The 5,343-nt window shown below is 52.7% G+C and overlaps 1 pseudogene; it reads left to right on the top strand.

The window, feature by feature from the left end:
* Positions 1-1,366: 1,366 nt before the first annotated feature.
* On the top strand, positions 1,367-1,484 carry LOC129623946 (uncharacterized; annotated as a pseudogene).
* The last annotated feature ends 3,859 nt before the right edge of the window (positions 1,485-5,343 follow it).

Below are 5,343 nucleotides of genomic sequence, written 5' to 3'. Positions count from 1 at the left end.
CTGAGTAAGGCGAAATTCTGCCAGGAGGTCATCTGGGCATTAGCTTTGCTGGATCTTCAGCCTGCTGACCTGTTAGAGGGAAACAATGACTGAAACTGCCCATCCTGCCTGGCCAGGCTCCATGGTAACCATTTGCATGAGTTCTTTTATGATAGCAGGTCCTGGTAAGGAATATGCAACTATTCCAACCAGAAGAATTCAGGAAAGGTCAAAAGGAGATGCCAGGTATCCTACCACCTCCCCAAATCCTCCTCGCTGGAATCTGTTTTGACTGAGCAATGCATGCGCTATCAGGAAGGACCAAGAGTCAGAAGGATTGGCCAGACAACCCAGAAATGAATCCCATCACCATAAAACCCAAGGCTGCGAGCCACATGGCAGAGCAGTCTTGGGTTCCCTTACCCTTCTGCTCCCCGCTCAGGCGTCCCTTTGCAATAAAGTCTCTTCCCTTGTCAGCATGTATGTCTCCTCAGACAATTCATTTCCGAGTGTTAGATAAGAGGCCCCTCTTGGACCCTGGAAGAGGTTCCCCTTCCTTCAGCAGACCCACACTACAGATTGGGATTTTCCAGTCTCCGTAATTTTGTGAGACAATTCCTCGCAATAAATCTCTTCATATATATATTTATTACAGAACAAATGTGTCCCCCCAAATCCATATGTTGAAGCCCGAACCCCCCAGTGTGATGGTATTAGGAGGTAGGACTTTGGGGAGGTTAATTGGGGTTAATTAGGCCTTGAGGACAAGGCTGTTACCGGCCTTTGACTCTACTGGCATGCTGATCTTGGACAGCCAGACTCCAGAACTGTGAGACACAAATTTTTGTTGTTCAACCCATCCAGTCTGTGGTATTTTCCTATGACGTACTGAGCTAACATAACATCTTCTCGGTTCTGTTTCTCTGGAGAACCCTGATGAATACAATCCCATTGGTGGGCAGCAAGTGGCAGAGCCTGGGGTGGCCTCTAGGCCTGGGGAGCAGCCTTCCCCACCTTGGCCCAGCGTGGGGTCTGCTGGCACAGCCCACTTCCTTCCTCACTCCAGCCAAGAGCCCTGTGGGAAAGGGCAGGCCAGAAGCAGCTGTGGGGGTCCTCCAAGAGGGCTGTGAGGTGGGGAGGGGCCTGGATGCTGTGGGCATAACAAGAATAGTGTGTTCTGGTGTTAATCAAATGCCTTGACCTCCGTTGTGTTTACAGTGAGGCAGGCAGGAAAGAAACTACCCCACACCCATTTGTCAGAGGAGAAAACTGAGGCTCAGAGAGGGGAAGAGACTCATTTAAGGTCACAGAGCAGAGTATACTGCAGTCAGAATCAGAGCCAGGCCTCTGGGCCGGCACAGAGCGGGTACTGGCTCCATGAGTACACAGCTTTGCACAGTGGCAGTATCATAGCCAATGAGGTTTATCCAAAGCGTGATTATTGCTAATTGAAAACTTTATCTGATACACGTGCACAGAGTAAATGCACAATGGACAAAAAAGCAGTAAATAAATGGGCCTCACAGCTCAGGGCCTGACCACAGTAGGGGGTCAGCATATATGTATTGAAATCAGCAAAAGAGGCCCTGAAGCCTGGTCCATGACGTCACAATGTCCCCACTGACTTCCTCCGTCACACACACACACACACAGGAGCATCTCTCTAGAACACTTACAAAGCTTTGAAGAAGTTCTGCTTTGTCGTGGTCAAATAGCCCTGCCCTGGGCACCAAGTCCCTCACTCAAAATGGATACTCCCAGGACCCCTGCCCACTCCCTGCAACACCTCACTCCCCTCCACTCTCTAATCACCTCCCTGCAACACACACAGCTCTGGCTAGAAACACCAGGACTCTCCCCTTCTCCTCACAGCCGCACTAGGGAACCTTCTCAACTTCCCACTGCTGTTTCAAAAAATGCTGATCCTTGTCAGCTGTATTAATGAATCACAGCCCAGGAGGCGCCAACCTTCCTAAAAATATCTGAGAATCCTCAGTGCAGAGAGAGTCTGTGAAGGCGGGTGCGCCCTGATGGAGCCACCCTGCCTGTCCCTGTCCCCTGGCCACCCCTAACACCCACATCTCCCCACAGCACCATCCCTACCTGCTCTGAGCTCCCAAACCCTGAATGGGTGAGTGCAGAGCCAGGTATCTCCGAGAGAGCCTTCGGTCCCCTCTAACATTATAGATGGGAAATTGAGGCTCAGAAGTGCGAAGGGCCAGAGACCCCCTGGTTCCTGGCGAGAGGGTTCTCTGCAGATGCTACGTCTGTGTCAGCAGCCAGCTGAGGGAAGGCAGGAAGGAGGCTTTCTGTCCAGAGCTCTGGCTGAGGTGGGCTGGCCCTGAACGAGCCCTGGTCTGATGGGACCACAGCTGCCCACCCCACAGATACAATAAAAAGCTCCTTCAGGTGAAAGCAGTTTCCCAGGGACAGGAAGGCAAGAGGGGAGGTTGTACAGGGTGCCCAGGCCGTGGTGAGGTTGCCCTCTTACAGCAGATTTACGCTTTTCAAGCAGGGAGACTGGGAATGACCCTGAAGATGGAGAGTATCTTCATCTGGAGAGCAAGCTCCAGAAAGAAGTGAGTCCAGTCCTTTGAAATTCCTGCACAGGAGCCTTCCTGGTGCTCACTTCCATCCCAACCCATCGTAGAATCCTCCAGGTCTCCCCAGCCACCGCAGCCTCATTTTCTCCAAGGGTGGTTGCAGCAGCCCCTGGGAGCCTGTTGGAAGGCAGATCCCCAGGCCCCAGGCCAGATCAGCTGGATCAGATCCCCAAGTGGCTCCTAGGCCCCTCGGAGTGTGAGAAGCACTGGCCTGTGAACCACTTAGCATCAGGTCACATGCTGCGGTGACACCCGTGATTAGTTGCACATAAACAATATTAGTTAGCTGCCAGGAGTGGGGCAGGGAGGACTGGAATAGAAGAGGAAAGATGCCTGAGATAGCAAATCCATGTGAAAATTGGAAACTGCTAGGACTTCCCTGGTGGTTCAGTGGCAAAGACTCTGGGGTCCCAGTGCTGGAGTTCCGGGTTCGATCCCTGGTCAGGGAACTAAATCCCACACGTCACAACCAAGACCCAGTGCAGCTAAGTAAATAAATAGATTAAAAAACAAAAGTGGAGATTGCTGTTCAGCTCCTTTGGAGGAATGAGGTTCATGGAATGACTGAATCTGGGAAAATAAAGGATGAGAGGCTTTTGCCCTCTTCCTAAGGCCAGAGCTCCTCTGCAGTCTCCCCAGGGGCTGCTTTCCAATCCCAGCCTGAGCTCTTACCGTGATGGGGAGCTCACCACCTCTTAGGCAGGCCATTGCAGGGTGGACATGGAGCCGACTCGCCTCCACGGCCCCAGCTGGCCTCCAGCCCTCCAGCTCTCCAGCCCTTGGTCCCTTCCAGACTGTCAGTAACTAGGTCTGTCCCTCCTTTGATCCTCGACTCCCTACCACTTTATTCTCTTGTTCCAGAAATAGTCTTTCTATTTGTGTGTGGAGAGTCACTTTATGGGTCTCTTTTCACTGAGTGCAGAGGTGTTGAGGAGGCCTCTATCCAGGCAGAACTTCTGCTGTAAGGATTCGCTGAGGTGGCCTCACTTCACCCCTGACACTGGCCATCAGACGAGGGAGGGGGCAGCAGGCAGGATTGGCGGAGTCAGGCGCCCAGGGAGGTGTCGCCTCCAAGGGCCTTTCTAAGCCGCAGATACTCTGGTGCTGCTCGGTGAGGACACAGGTGCTCAGGACGCTGAGTGGTTGCCGAACATCACCCCTTCTACTGGCAGGGCCATGGGAACCTCAGGGCACCGGAGGAGGGAGTCCCAAAGAGCCTGGTGGGGGACAGCAGGTGTGCACTCACGGGTGCCCACCACTCTGGCTCCTCCCTGCTTTTCCATGGGGCTCCAGCCTTTCATCCTGGTCTCAGCCACCTTCTAGGCTGAGTTTATCCTCCCCCTCATCAGCACCAAGGCCTGTATCTCATCAAGTGATGCTCCTGTTAGGATCCAAGCTACAAACTTGGGGTCACCATCAGTTATAGCCCCCTCCTCCCTCCCTCTCCTCTCCTCTGTGCCGCTCACGGATTTCTGTGAATCCTGGAATTCTGGTTGTAGTGAAACTGCTGGTACAGAGCCCAGGGACATTGTTCTGGTCCTACCTTGTCGGTGACTCACTTTGGAACCTCAGGCAGGTTCGGATTCCTCCCTGAACTTTTGCCCCATCTATAATGACAACCTCTACACACAGCGGTCCCCAACCTTTCTGTCACCAGGGCCAGTTTCGTGGAAGACAAGTTTTTCACGGATGAGAGGTGGGGAGGGATGGTTTCATGATGATTCAAGCGCATAGCATTTATTGTGCAATTTATTTATAATCTAATGCCACTGCTGCTACGACAGCGGGTACCGATCTGTGGCCCAGAGGCTGGGGTCTTCTGCTCTACAGGCCCTCAGAACTGGGTTACTCTAGACCTGTGTTGAACAAATGGAAGTCACTAGGCACGTTTGGCTATTTATATTTAAGTTGATGAGAGTTAAATAGAATAAAAAATTCAGCTCCTCAATCACATGAGCCACGTTTCAAATGCTCAGTCATCACCAGTAGCGGTTCTATTGGACAGTGCAGGTTTAGAACTTCTCCGTCATCACGGAAAGTTCTCACAGACAGCGCTGTTCCACCGTTGAGTGAATCGCAATGAGTCTGGGAATCACCTGGGCTCTGGTTACAGTGCAAAGTCTGACTCAGGCTGGTGGTGGGACAGGCTCTGTGCCTCTCACAAGCTCCCCCATGCTGCTGCTGCTGCTGCTGCTCTGAGGCTGTGAGCTGTACTTGGAGGAGCAGAGATCTAAACTGCTCAGCCTGGATATGGGGCTAGCATCACTTGGCAGCATCTTAGTAATACAGAATCTTGGGCCCCACCCCAGACCTGCTAAATCAGAAGTTCCAGGGTGGGGGGCGGGGGGGAAGGAGGTGCCGGGCCCAAGAATCTGCATTTTCATGGGCTGTCCAGTTGGCTCACAAGCACATTTGAGTCTGAGACTCCTGAGTCCATCTGGGTTTCCACAAAATAGTTGCTGTAGTTCGTTATCACTTCTCTCTTGAAGCACGTCCTGCTAGGTCCAAACTTGCTACCGCATGCAAAGATGGGGAGCCTGGGGTCACTTGCATCAGAGCTGTACCCTGCTCACTGGGGGCTCAGGAGGAGATGAGCAGCAGCAGCAGGCCCAGCCTCAGACCGTAGCATTGTCCTAAGCTCACTTGGCAACTGGACTCCAGGGGGCCATCCATTCTCACGTCTTCCCACCAGCAAACCCAGTGTTCCCTGTGGGAAGATACAGAGGCACAGGGTCTGGTCAACGACAAGCACTCACTTCTG

The sequence above is a fragment of the Bubalus kerabau genome, chromosome 11 (assembly GCF_029407905.1).
Source record: "Bubalus kerabau isolate K-KA32 ecotype Philippines breed swamp buffalo chromosome 11, PCC_UOA_SB_1v2, whole genome shotgun sequence".
Taxonomy (NCBI): Eukaryota; Metazoa; Chordata; class Mammalia; order Artiodactyla; family Bovidae; genus Bubalus; species Bubalus kerabau.
The sequence above is the reverse complement of the archived record's forward strand: the minus strand, read 5'-3'. Positions and strand labels throughout refer to the sequence as shown.